The sequence below is a fragment of the Canis lupus genome, chromosome 3 (assembly GCF_003254725.2).
Source record: "Canis lupus dingo isolate Sandy chromosome 3, ASM325472v2, whole genome shotgun sequence".
NCBI classification, from domain to species: Eukaryota; Metazoa; Chordata; class Mammalia; order Carnivora; family Canidae; genus Canis; species Canis lupus.
In genome coordinates this window covers 50517358-50532102 of record NC_064245.1, presented here as the reverse complement: position 1 = coordinate 50532102, position 14745 = coordinate 50517358, and the positions used below count along the sequence as shown (strand labels likewise).

The 14745-nt window shown below is 38.0% G+C and overlaps 1 long non-coding RNA gene across 7 annotated transcripts in view; it reads left to right on the top strand.

The window, feature by feature from the left end:
- Nucleotides 1-5294, top strand: part of LOC125754866 (uncharacterized) — a 121614-nt gene extending 116320 nt beyond the window's left edge. For 6 of the 7 annotated variants that reach the window (XR_007409871.1, XR_007409868.1, XR_007409867.1 and 3 more), the window contains 2 exons: nucleotides 4560-4715; nucleotides 5031-5294. This is a non-coding gene — a long non-coding RNA (uncharacterized LOC125754866). The remainder of the gene's footprint in view (nucleotides 1-4559; nucleotides 4716-5030) is intronic. The other variant, XR_007409872.1, reaches the window with a different exon arrangement.
- The last annotated feature ends 9451 nt before the right edge of the window (nucleotides 5295-14745 follow it).

Sequence of the window (14745 nt, the reverse complement as noted above, 5' to 3'; positions counted from 1 at the left end):
ATTTTCTCTATTGTTTTCCTATTTTCAATTTCATTGATAACTGCTATAATTTTTCTTCTTTCTTTATTTCCTGCTTGTATTAGTATTAAATTTTTCTTCTCTTTATAGTTTCCTAAAGAAGCAGATTAGATTTTGTTACTGATTTTATATCTTCCTTTTTTTTCTAATGCATGCATTTGATACTACAAATTCCTCTGTAAGCACTACTTTTGATGCATCTCACCAATATTGATAACTGGATTTTAGTTTTCATTCAGTTAAATATATTCTAATTTTTTGAGACTCTTTTTTTGATCCATTCATTATTTAGAAGTGCATTGTCTAATTTCCAAATATTTGATAATTTTCTGGCTTGTTTTCTGTTAACTGATTTGTAGTTTAATTCATTGTGGTCTGAGAACATATTTTACATGATTTCTATTCTTTTGCATTTGTCATGTTGTGCCTTATGGTCCAGAATGTGGTTTATTTTGGTGAATGTTCTAGGTGAGCTTAAAAGAATGTATATTCTGGTTTTGTTGGATGGACTGTTCTATAAATGACACTTAGATCAAGTTAATTGATAGTGCTGTTCAGATCATCTTTATCTTTGCTGATTTTCTTCCTGGTTAATATATCAATTACTGGCAGAACTGTGTTGAAGTCTCTAACTATAAAAAGTGAATTTATCTAATTGTCAGTTTTATCAGTTTTTGTCTCATGTATTTATAAGTTCTGTTGTTAGGTGCATGTATTTTCAACATTATTATGACTTCTTGGAGAATTGACTCCTTTTTCATTATACAGTGTCCTCTATTTATCCCTAGTAACCTTCCTTGTTCTAGAGTTAGCTTTGTCTGAAATTAATACAGCTACTTGTTCACATGGTACACGTTTTCTCATTCCTTTACTTCTAACTTATATAGCTCCTTGTTTTTAATGTGGGTTATTGGTAGTCAACATAGAGTTGTGTTTCAATTTTATTCATTCTGACAAATTTTGGCCTTTAAATTGGAGTATTTATGCTATTCACACTTAAGGTGATTATTGATATACTTGTTTTTGACTGTTTTCTATTTGTGCCTTTGTCCTTGTTTTCTTTTTTCTCTCTCTTTTTATGATTTATCTGTTTTTTAAATTTTTTTTAAAGATCCTGTTTATTCATCATGAGAGACAGAGAGAGAGAGAGAGAGAGAGAAAGAGAAAGAGAAAGAGAGAGGCAGAGACACAGGCAGAGGGAGAAGCAGTCTCTATGCAGGGAGACCGATGTGGGACCAGATCCCAGGACTCCAGGATCACGCCCTGGGCGGAAGGCAGTTGCCAAACCACTGAGCCATCCAGGGATCCCCTATAGGGTTTTAAATGAGCACTTTATGTGATTCCAGTGAATCTTCTTACTTAGCATATCAATTGTCTTAACATTTTAAAAACTTAGTAGTTACTCCAGAGTTTGCAGAGTACATTTACAACTAATATAAGTCTCCTTTAGATGGCATCTTGTATTGCTTCAGGTGTACTGCAGGTACTTTAGAACATGTTATTCTCAAATCCACCCTTTATTCCTTGCAACACTGCTGTTATTCACTTCCATTATCCATAAATTATATACTCTACTCACCCAATATATTACTATCATTATTACTTTAAACATTAATCTTTTAGATTAATTGCAAATAATAAAAATAAAAGTTTTTTCTTTCATCCCTTCCTTCTATTATGTTCTTCCTTTCTTTATGGAGATTCAAGTTCTTGACCTATATCATGGTCTCTCTGACTAAAAACTTCCTTTTAACACTTCTTGCTGAGAAAGTCTACTCATGAAGAATTTGATCAATTTTTACTTGAGTAAAACCATTTCTTCTTCCTTTTCAATACTATTTTTACTGCATATTAAATATGATAAACCTAGGTGTGCATATATTTATCCTACTTAGTATTTTCTGAGCCTCTTGGATCTTTGGTTTGGTACATTTTATTAATTCTGGAAAGTTCTCAGCTATTATTACTCTAAAACTCCATTCTCTCTGTTTGCCTTCTTGTATTCCAGTTACACATATGTTACATCTATAGAAATTTTTCTGGAGTTCTTGAAATGTCTGTTTTTGTCTTCATTCGTTTTATTTGCATCTCAGTTTGAGGAGCTACTATTCACTAATATTAAGCTCTGATTCTTTTCTTAGTCATTTCTAATCTACTGATGAGATCTTCAAAGGTATTTTTCATTTCTGACAATGTTTCTGATTTAGAGAATTTTCTTTCGATTCCTTTTTTTTTGCATTCCTATTTTTCTCTCTGTTACCTATTTGTTCTTTCATAATATCTACTTTTAATTTCCATTAGAACCTTTAAAATTTTAATCATAGTCATCTAAAATTCCTTGGCTGATAAATTTAATGTTGTTTTATATCTGAGTCTAGTTCTGGTGATTGATTTGTCTCTCTAGGCTGTATTGCTGCCTTTAGGTATAGATTATGATTTTTTGTTAAAAGCTAGTCATATTGTATCAGATAAGTGAGATAAGTCTTTAATGTGAGGATTTTTATTAAATTGGTTATAAGAAGGGCTGTGTTTAATATTTGCTATTACTGTAGGTAAAAGAGTTTCAATTCCTATGGTATCCTTGTTTTTATTTCCTGTAGACTTTGGGTTCCCCTCAGTACTTCTCCTTAAAGTCTGTGTTTTGCACTTGTTTCAGCTATAATCCACTGTGTTTACAATGTAACCCTTTTGTGGTAGTGGTCAGTGGTAGTGGTAGTGGTAGTGGTCAGTGTGGGTGTGTGGGTGGAGGGGAAGCATTGTGTAATCTTCCTGTTAAGTCACAGTCATTTAGTGGGTTTATGTCTCAGGGCTGTGTTCTCCACAATTGTCTCTTTAGTGGCGTAGCTTTCTGTTTTGTTTTGTTTTGTTTTGTTTGTTTTTCCCCCAGATCTCAAATTCCTTCCTTAGATGCAATATTCTCAATCCATTTCCTTGAAACTCTGACTCCTATTGAAAATGTTTTCCTCTTAAGTGAGACAGGAACACTGAAGGGGACAGGAATAGAAGGAATTATCTTCCTGGTATAAGTCTTTGGCAAAGACTTCCCCTGGGGAATGGGATTTTTGCTATATAAAATTCTGAGTATATTTCACAATGTTTACTCTTCCCATTTCCCTGCAGAACGAGGAAAGGATCTTTCTCAAAACTCCACACAAGAACTGGGTTGGGCATCTGGAGATAAGGTCCATGAATATATGGGAGCGCTCCCTTTAAGAAAATGGTCTTTAGGAGTTTCTCACTCTCATGCTTGTCCATACCCACTCTCCTGCAGTTCATCAAATTTGCTACTTAAGTATCTCTGTTGGGAGTCCCCATGATGACCTCAGGTTCAATAATTTAGCAGAAGTACTCATAAGACTTAGCATGTAATCATACAGGTATGATTTACTGTAGACAAGTGATACAAAGCAAAATTATCAAAAGGAAAAGATGTTTGGCTGAAGTCTGGAAGAAACCAGGCACAAGCTTCTCAGAGTACTCTCCCAGAGAAGGCACACAGGCTGTTCTTAATTCCTACACAATGAATGTCACAATGCATAATAAATATTACATCTAGGGGAAGCTCATTAGAGACTCTATGCCAAAAGTTTGTATTGGGGTCACCCTCTGCCTAGCACATATCAAAGTTTCAGTCTCCCAGAAGGGAAACAGTGTCAGCATAAACCAAGTGGTTTATACCAACAGTTTAAGCACAGTGGGCAGGCTCTGAAAGTGTGAAAACCCTTATAAAATGAAAGTTCCCAGCCACCAATGTTGAAGGCAGGTCTTTCTAAGGCTAGCAATATTAGGCCAGCTGTATTAACTGTTCTGCACATTATTCCTACCAGTTTGTGATTCCAATGGCTTCTGTTTCAAGCAAGGAGATTTCAGTGGCTCTGTCTCTCTGGGTTTGGCTGTCTCCCAAGATTTCAGGGTAGTAGTTTATCCTATAACCTCAGTTCTCTGAGAGGTCTAAGAAAAGTCATTGCTTTTCAGTTTTTCCAGCTTTTTCTTATTGGAAGTATGGGAATGACGAGTTCCAAGCTCTTTATATGTCAGAGCTGAAACTAGAAGTCTCAGGGAGCAATTTTCATATCATAAGCTCTCCTTGAGAAATGTTCTTACAATAAATCTAGTGTTGTAGTTAACAACAGGCAGGTCTTTCTCTTCTCCCTGGGGGTGGGGTGGGGGTGGGGAACTAAACAAAAAAAGAAAAAATGTAGAAAAGAACATCTAGAGAATGTGTGTGTGTGTGTGTGTGTGTGTGTGTGTGTGTGGTGTAATTCTTAAATAATTCTCACTGTCTACATCCTAAAACTTTATGGGGGAATTTCTATAGGATATTTGTTTCAAGTGCACTCAAAATCAACTAAATAAAAGTTGGGGAAGTAGGGCTCAGGCATCGCTGTTTTTTTTTTTAATTCTCTCACATTTAATAAATGTAAAATCAGCTTAAAAACAATAGTTGATAGAAAAGAATCAAGGGAGCCAAATCTTATTAAAGAAGGGAAAACAACTTCTCATAAATGAAATCACTGGCCTAAAACTGATCTTTCTCTCAGCTCAGGTTAGGCTGGAAAGTAGGAAGGCCTGTCAGTTCAGGCAGGAGAGGGTATGCTGGCAATATGCTTCCCACAAGATCACCTTGTTTGGTGCAGAAGGACAAATATCAAGCATGGGTCACAAATAATAGTGCTGATGTTCATCAAAGAAGAAAGGTAAGATCACCTGAGATCGTAAACTGGGAAAGCTGGAGGAAAGATGGTACCTGAGATGTAGCAACAAGCAGCAGATGAAAAACAGGGCAATAAATATAAGCAGTCTTGAGATGGCATTAATAAACTCCTTAGAGAGAAAGGAGCTTAAGTATATAACAGATTTCTATAATTAATGCATACATTGTGAGCAGATTATTGTGAGCATGTGTGTAGACAAGTAAAGTATATTGTACAATCTTACTTTCAGAAGATAACCTTAAGGAAACAACATTTCACATACATATACAGGAATGTTCATTGTATGTTCTCTTGCAGTTTCTCTTAATACAGGTGGAGTGTGCTTTAAGCCTGCAGATGTGATTTGCTTTGAACAATGTTGATAGACAGACTTAATGTCAACAAGGGTTTGGGATGTGCTAGCAAAGTAGAGCTTGCCTCTGCTATTGCAATGGAAATTGCATGCCCACATCAGCCTAACAGTTCAAGAAAGATGGTACTCATGTGGAGAATATTCTGAATCACAGAGGTGCCATGGCCAACCAGCAGATGTATGAATATAAAGATTTTTATTTTAAGCCACTGAATTCTGTTGTGGTTTGTTACCCATCATTACTTTAACAATAGCTGACTGATATAACAGCATAATCCACAAATAAAAAAATTCAGAAATAAATCTACTACTCAACAGTAGTATTGTTTAAGTAAACTATGGTATACTCACACAATGGACATGGGGCTATTGAAAACAATATTACTGAAGAATATTCATTATAATGGAAAATGCTCATAATATACTTGCTAAGTGAATATATGATTATAAAATATTGTGCATGAAATGATTTTTGGGGTAGAAAATATGTATAAATTTCTATCTGTATGTTATGTATACATTTATACATAAATTTAAATTTTTCTACAAGAAAGATTAAAAAGGTTAGGACCAAAATATTAAAAGTGGTTATTTCAGAATGTTGGAATAATAGGTTTTTTTAAACCTTTGTACTTTTCTGTTTTCCAAATTTTAGAATTGTAAGTAGGGGAACAGGAGAGATTTAAAGTAACTAAATATTCCACACAGAAAGCTGTAGATTTCTCTCTCAGTATTTCAGACTTTGAGTTCATTCCTCTGCATGCTAATACCGATTAGAAACATCTGAGAGAGTGTCTGCACATCTCAGTATTTGTAAACTCTAAATGAATGAACATTTGAGCAAGAATGAACAGTTTATTGGTGTCAATAAGTGTTTTCATCAGCATGGTGTGTCATTTGTAATTTGTATCAACCCCTCTTTCTTAATTCAGGGTGGAACTTTGTGCAAAACAGAATTGTTGACACAATAGGCACTGAGTGTCTATTGGTGAGTGTGTGAAAGAGTGTCTGAATGGCTGAGTCAATGTTGGAATGAATATCAGACGGGTCAGAGATTATTAAACACAACAATGGTTCTCATTCAATCCCACTTGTCAGCAAAGGGACCAGGTGGGAGGCTGGCCCAGCTGCAAAGGGAGTTGAATCCACATTCCAAAATATAAGGGATGGTTCTACACAATGTACCACATGAGTGTCACCATGATATTGCTTCTGTTCATAAACAACTAGTCTACCTTAAAAATGGGTTAAGCCCTGTGTTGTGGTAATGTGTTAACATGGATAAACGAATAATACATTGCCATGATCCTCAAAATTTTTATGCCACCAAATAACAAGTGTCTTCAGAATAGTGGCTGCCTTCTTTTAAAACATGTATGAGCACGAACAGATTTGGGGAAAAGATTTGGAACTGGGTAAATATTATATGTCATGTAAAATAAACCAAATAACCCAAGAACTGATGCCAAAATCTTCCCATCTCCCCTGGGGTTTGCCCACATTCTTCCCAGAAGTGATGTGAGTTTGAGCTGCATTGGTAGTTTGACCCAGGACATCAAGACAATCATGATCTTAGGAACTTTTCCTGGTAATGACAACGTTAGCTAATGCAACAAAAGAAACTATTTCAATGCAGTAGGGATTGGTAGTAAGTGAGGCTGGTAGATTATTTTGTATACATTTGAATTCCAATCCATAGCTCAGCTGTGCCTTGGGAAAGCTCCACCCTATCTGAGGTTACCTGTGTGACATGCTGTGGCCAGTGCTGAATAAGGTAAAACTGGAAGAGTACTAGTCATAAGTACAAACTGAGGGAACACACTCATCACTTCTGGCTTCGATGAAGTCAGTTAATTTATGTGAGTTCTTCTCTGAGAATGCGAATAACAGTACCTAGTTACTGTGAAGATAAACAAAGTTAGTCATATAAAGTGCCTGGCGTGGATGCCTGTTACATGTCAAACACTCCATAAATATTAGTGTCTTCCAGGCTTTTTTCTCCTTTAGTCTTAACTTTCCCTTTCTCTACTCTCTGCCCCCCCCCCCCCTTATTTCTTCCATGTAATGTAGGAGGAATTACAGACTCAGAGCAGATGTCTGGTAAGGGAGACTCACCTGTCAGGTGATAGGGATCACCTGCATCAGAGCAAGAGGAGTGGGACTTGAAGAAATGCTAACCTAAGTGGGCTAAGATGCTCAGGTGGTTCAGTGAACAAACTAAGCTTACATATAATTTCATTTTATTATCAGCCTCAGAGACTTCCCATCCTTGCAGCCACAGACCATTAGGCAATATACAAAATGCATGGATTGGTCAAAATTGCAAGATTTTTCGAGCATTTTTAGACTCAGGATATCAATCCATGGGTCCTCTTGCTTTAGAATGGCAAAATTTCAGAAAGCTTTATTATACAAGGAGTTTTATCCAATATTAGAGTAACTTCTCCAGTTTTTTCTGAATTTGATGCTTTCCTACTGTCTAAATGATCCAATCATTCCATGATACATTAAAAAGTCCACAAAAGGGACCTCCCTTGCTTTCTTTTCTGTGTGTCATCTTCTTTAACATTCCATTATCAATAGCGTCACCAACTACTGAATTGCAGAATATTTGGTGTGAATGCTGTGTGTTTTATGTGTTCGAACATCTTCCCCATGACTCATGATATGCATTCAGTATTTCAAACTACGTAGGTTTTTCCAGAAATGTGGCATAAAATCCTGTATACAAGAAATGTGAAAGAATACACACTCGCATACACACACGAATGGAGACATTCACTGTTGAAAAAAGGTGATAATTTCTACAGATCCCCGCTTAGAATCCACAGTGACAAGGTGGAAATAAACAAATTATAAAACCTCTTCTTAGTATTTCACTCCAATTCCATTAAATCTGTTATATCAATAAAGTATTTCCCCATATACAATTATGAAGGAGATCCAATTATCCCTGTTCAGATATGACAGGCAAAGCTTCAAGAAGTTGAATATCTTTCCCAAGGAAATTCATTCAGGACTCAGCAGACCTAGCCTTTGTTTGGATATGGGCAGACAGCAGTCTTATAGCATACACACACACAATTACAAACAAATTCACTTGGGTGAAACTATAATTTCTTATGAAACAGTGTCTACATGTCACTGATTCTATTAAGTCAGCCTCCAAATCAATCCATTTTGTTAAAAAACAAGCCATGAAATTGACTGAACCTTTCACTTTTCCACTGGTCTGATGACTGTATACATAAGCACACATACCTATAAACACAACCCTGTGTGGTCTCATGTATAACTAACAGGAAGCATAAACAGAGGCAAGCAAGAGAATTAAAAAGAAAATTGAAGACAACCTCGAGAAATGAGTTAGGAAAGGGAGCATAGAGGAATGGCAGAGGACGCAGCATGGCGGGCATCCGGAATTGAGGGATGCTAAGGAAGAACATTAGAGTGGGTCACAGGAAGTTCTTAGTACGAGGCCAAGGACTATTTTAAGTTCATTATTCATTTTTAACTCTCCCCTAGACTGGTGAAGTGGGTACTATTGCTATTATCCCATTTGTAAAAATGAGGAAACTGAGGTACAAATGGGCTCAAAACTTTTCTGAGCTCATGAGATCATGAGATGAAAGGGAGCTGTGATCTCAGGCAGCACAGTAGTGTAAGCCCTAACTCCCATGAGTCCAGTGGTGGGAAAGGAACCCAGAGTGGTGCATAGTAGATGCAGGACAACAAGGCAGGGCTGTGAATGAGAGTAGTGTTTACTATAAAGCACCTGGTAGGTGCCCATTACCTATTTCACATGTACTTAGGACTCGGGTAGTACTCAGTGGGGGGGCAGGGGTAGATGTGTATGGAAGATAGGCCCACCATAAAATAAAGGAGAATGGGCAGGTTGGGAAAGAAGAAAGAAAAAGAAATTAGTAATTCAAAGAATAAAAGCCTTGAGTTTCACTGAAAAGCAGTTAGTCCCATGTGGGCAGAGCCAGTAGTCTCTCCTGTGCCCATCCTCAGGTGTGTCCACCAACTCTACAGGCAAGCCCCCACACAAAGGTACATAAGTGTGGTGGATCCATGCTGGGGGCTGATTGTATCTGTGAAGAATGGAGCACAATATCCAACAAAGATCGACCTTCCATAAATATTAGTCCTTTACTTAGTGTGATCGATACTTAGTACATACAAAGTCCCTGCTGGAGTTAGATAGTGGTGACACCAAAACAGGGGCAGGACACCTCAGGCTTTGGCATCAGGCAATTCAGAGTTAGAATCCCAGGCCTACCACTTACCATTCCTTGAAAATTTGGCAAGTTTCTTCATTATCTTCATTACATTTCCCTTTTCTCTGAAATGTGTCTGGTAGATATTGACACGGTACCTGTGACATCATGATGGTTCAAAACTCTTAGTTGAAGATATATTGTAATCATTACCCAAATATGAATGCACAGCCCTTGCAGTGGATGGAGCTAACCCTGTCACAGGGACGAGAAACACATAAGCCATCTCATGGAGTGAGATGGATGCCCCGGTGAACACAGGTGTGAGCTTTGGAGGCAAGATGCTTCTAATGCCTACCTGTGCATTAGAAGCTCTGTCTTCATTATCAGGAGATGCACTTAGGGATAACAATGTTGAGGTGAAAACTCAGTCACCCCAGCAGAACCTGCAGGAAGATAGAAAGATTCCACTGCAGAAGCACCTGGGTGGCTCAGTAGTTGAGCATCTGCCTTCGGCTCAAGTCGTGATCCTGGGGTCCTGGGATCGAGTCCCACACTGGGCTCTCTGTGGGGAGCCTGCTTCTCCCTCTGCTTGTGTCTCTGCCTCTCTCTCTCTCTCACTGTCTCTCATGAATAAATAAATAAAATCTTAAAAAAAAAAGAATGACTCCATTACAGAGTTCAAACTCGACTCTTAAAAATATCCAAGAAAATGATGAGGTTGTATTGTATGTTTAAATATAAATTTCATCCAAAGCCTGGGAAATATTTCTGCAGTTCTAAATTCAGGCTGCATACTCAAAAACAAACCTTTGTCAAACCAAGAACTCCCTTACAAAGCAGTTCCTCACATTATTTGGCATTCATTTGTCACACAGTAATTATCCTATTAATCCGAGTTAAATCCTTATCTTCGACTCTTCATCCAAAGTGTGCATATTACAATTACTGGATATCTAAAAGGAAGGTGATTTTAGAAACATGCCTTATCATGAGAGCAGACATTGTGTTTTTTGGCAGCAAGGAAGAAATATAATTTTAACATATATAGGAACTAAGTTGCATGAGTGTATCTAAGAGATGTGATAAATTATAGGTTTTCAAAGATCTTCAAAGCTCTTATAGTGATCTTTAGGAAGATTCTAAAAAGGAAAGCTGATTCAGTTACTGGGTGGATCAGATACTTCTGGCACCTCATTCCAGAAGCTTCTATTTAATTAACTAAAGACACCTTTAAAAGACCTTCATTTAATACAAGATCCTGTGGCTTAGATCCAAAGGGCAACAGCAGTGAGATCCTTGTTCAGAACTTTACAGAGGCCACCGAAGAGCCCCGTGTGGCTGCTTTGTAAAAATGGGCTGGAGAGCCTGGTAAGACAACATAGTTTGGAGCTCCACTGCAGGAGATTCCATTCAGAGGGTCTGGAGTGTCTGTAGATTTTATAAAGCACTGCAGGTGAGTCTCTGAGCTTAGGTTGAAAATCACTGCCAAAAGTCAACTGCTCATCTTGCCTGATGATGAGAATCATCTGGGCTGTTAGTTAAAGATGCAGATTTCCAGGCCACACCCCAGATTCACTGTATCTGAATCTCTGAGTCCAAAGCCCAGATACTGCACTTTAACTGCTCACAGACCATTTTCAGCTTCTGGCCTCATTCGAACTTATGCACAAATGCTTCAATGTGTGTAAATCAATTTTCTAACTTTATCAGTCAGTTCACACCTGGAGACAGTTCTGAGTTTTAATTCAGCTCCTTGACCCACTAGACTTGTGACTCTGGACAATTTCTTAACCACACAAAGTCTCAGGTGACTCATCTGTGAAATAATCACAGTTTATTACAAAGATCAAAAGGGAGCAATTCTAAAATCCCTAGTAAACTGGCAGATAGTGGGTACTGAATATTCATTTCTCTCACCATGACTTACTCACCTCCCAATATGAATATAAACTCAAAATTAGAAGAGGTCTAAAATACAGCATTCAGATTGAGGAATTATGATCAAAATAAAAATAAGGTCGCATTTCACTTTTGCTAAAAAAATGAGAAATACCGATAATGCCAATTTCAGATGAGGTTGTAGTAAAAGCGATTCATTATACATTGCTACAGGCAATGTAAATTGGCAGGGTCCTTTGAAGATTTGATATACTTTTAAAATTATAAAAATGCTCAGATTTTTTTTACTTGGCCATTTCCTGTAGAAATTGTTCCCAAAGATGAAAAACACCATTTTCATAAAAATGTTCATTTCAGCATTATTCAAAATAGCCAAGAATTTTTAAACAGACTGAATGTCCAACAAAATATTTAAGACAAGGTACATTTCTTTATATGTAGTGTTGAAGCGACTAAAAGTAATAATTAAGATTACAGTGAAATAAGGAAAAACATCTCCACTGTGATATAAGTGAGAAAAAAACAGTATAAAATTATATATATTCTATGATTACAAGTATAAAATATTTATGTACAGAATATATGGAAAATGAATAATTAAGTTGCTATGGGATTGAGAACTTATGATTTTCTTCTTTTTATATAATACTGCTGTTGTTACAGTACTGTTGTATGTTCCATGACTATTTTAAAATATTGTCTATACTTTCTATTCTTTACAAGAAAAAGATGGCTCATAGGCTTTGTTACATCTTCAGAGGGTCCTGGTATAAAAATACTTTGGTTATCTCAAATTTGTATTAGAGGGCCACCCTAGTTAGTCACCAGCCCCTAAGCAGAAATGATTAGGATCCAGTGACAGGAAACAAAAAAGGGCAGGGTAACAAGGGGCATGCTATCATGGATGCAGAAAAATGAGCTAAGTCCGGAACAGATGTGCAAACACAGGAAGGGAAGAGGAACACAGTGGTAGGGGCTCAGAAGTGAGAACACTTTTTACAGGTTTGTTAGTTCATGCAGTATGGAGAGATTAATTGGGCACCAGAGTCCAAAATCAGCGGAAGTACATTTTCATATATATATTTATATATATAAATAAATAAAAAACTCTTATATATATATATAAGAGTCTGAGTCAAGAGCTGACCAGAACATAGCTGGGCTACCCCAGAGAAGAAGAAATTGATTCTCTTTTCCTGGGCTCATTCTTTCCTCCCTATTCCTGATATGCTCCAAGACTGTGTCTGATTTTGTGGGCATGGTTTTGATGCCATTAAGTAGTTGCTATGTTAGTTTGCTCGGGCCGCCATAACAGCATGCCACAGAGAGAATGGCTTAAACAACAGAAACTTTTCCCATGGTTCTGGAGGCCAGGAGTCCAAGATCAAAGTGTCCATAGGGCTGGTTCTCCTCATACCTCTCTTCTTGTTTTGTAGCTGGGTCTCCTCCCTGTGTCTTCATATGGTCTTCCTTCTGTCTGTACCTATCTCTAAATTTTCTCTTCCTAAAGTAATACCAGTCATATTGGATGAAGGCCTGCCCCCATGACTTCACTGTAACAATCACTTCTTTCTGGATTTCTAAGTACGGTCACATTCTGAGGTCCTAGGGATTAGGACTTCAACATATACATTTTTGGGGGCTATAATTCAGCCCATTACAGTTGCCATGCTTTAGCTCAGAATGTGAAAGCCAGGTGACAAGTCATGTCACACAATATAGAGATGAACAGAGAGACTCTGGGTTGGGAGGAATCATGGACATTACTGATCTAATTTCTCATTGCACAGGGTAAGTAAGGTGTGGGTGGGTTAAGTGGACTTCCCAGGACTTACAGCCATGAGTGTAATGATCTGAGATGCCATGCAAGTCATCACTTCCTTCTTTCCTCCTTTATACCCCAAGGACTGCTCCTTGAAGAAGTTCCAGTTCGTTAGATCCCAGATGTGGGTCCCACATAGGTAGAGGCTCAGTACAGAAGGGTTCCAAGGAAGATGTCAGAGGCTCATAAGTCCCGCTTCCCTCCCCTGAGGTATAGACCTCTCAGATCCCACTGCAGGGCAAGGGAAAGAGACTCCGTCATTTCCCAGCTGAGATCTTTGGTCTCCAGGCTCCTGGTGCATGTGCATAGGAGCAGTGTCTCTCATCAGAGTGTTTCTCTTCACTTCCCCAGGAAGAAAAAAGCCTAGGGCAAAATGCCCCCTGATCCTGGGAAGCAACCAGGTAGTCAGTTTCTCTGTGCCTCCTCCTCCTTCTGAACTCATCTCCTACCCTGTCCCTCTGCTCATTGGCTCCAGCCACCCTGGCCTCCTTGCTGGTCCCTGGAACATGTCAGGCATCTTTATTCTATCCAGGGGCGTTTACAGTGTGCTGTGGTCTGAATATTTGTGTTCCCTCAAAATCCATAAGTTGAAATCTGAATGCCCCAAACTGATGGTATGAGGAAGTGGGGCCCTCATGAATGAGATCTGTGCCTTAAAGAAGAGGCTCCAGAAGTACCCCTAGCCCTTCCTCCATGTGAGACAAGACTGAAGCCAAGAAGAGAGCACTCATCTGATCATACTGTTACCTGGATCTTGGACTTCCAGGCTCTAAAACCATGAGAACTAAATGTCTGCTCTCATAAGCTACCTAGTCTGGTATTTTGTTATGGCAGCCCAAGTGGATTAAAACACAGTGCCTCTCCCCCATCCATGGTATTTTTCCTTCAGATGTCCACGTGGAAAACTCCCTAACCTCCTTCAAGTCCTCTCACTGAGGCCTACCCTGATCAACTTATTTTATTTAATTTCTGCAGTAATTATTGCATTCCAGTACATTCTAAGGTTAATTTACCTACTAGGTTTTTGGTTACTGTCAGTTGCCTTCCACTAAAATGAACACAAAATACTATGTTTTTTTATTCATGCCAAATTTTAAGAACAAAATAGGCACTTAGAAAGTGTCTTTGCTGGATGGATGCATGGATAGATGGATGGATGGATGTCTACCAGGCCAAAGTCTGGGGCAATTAAGCACTTTTTGCTCCAATGAACTTCAATCCCTTAAGAAGTAAGGATCAAACATTGAGTGAGAAAGAGAGAGAGAGAGAAGAAGAGAAAGAGAAGGATATTGGCTAGTTTTTTATGTATTGGTTTGTAAAAGTACAAAAATTTAACGCTAATTACACAATAATGGAGGAAGGCTCTTATATTTGCTGAAAATCTATTTGTTCCAATCACTTCCACATGTTATATCACACAGCAACTCCATTTTACAGATCCAAAAACTGAAATTCAGAAAAAAAAAAATAGAGTGCTTGCTCAAGGTCACATAGCAAGTAAAAGGAATCAAATTAACCATCAAGCCAAGAGCAATCTAGATCTCATGTTCAAAGGTTTTCACTACACCATCACTACAGTCTTTCACTTGGTGACACACCAGGATGTTAAAACTCCCTCTTCCTTTTCTTCCTAGAGGATAGGCAGCATTTTGAGGCCAGGAAAATTAGCTCTGTGAGGATGCTAGGTAAGACATTGCCTGGTCCTATCTGAATATC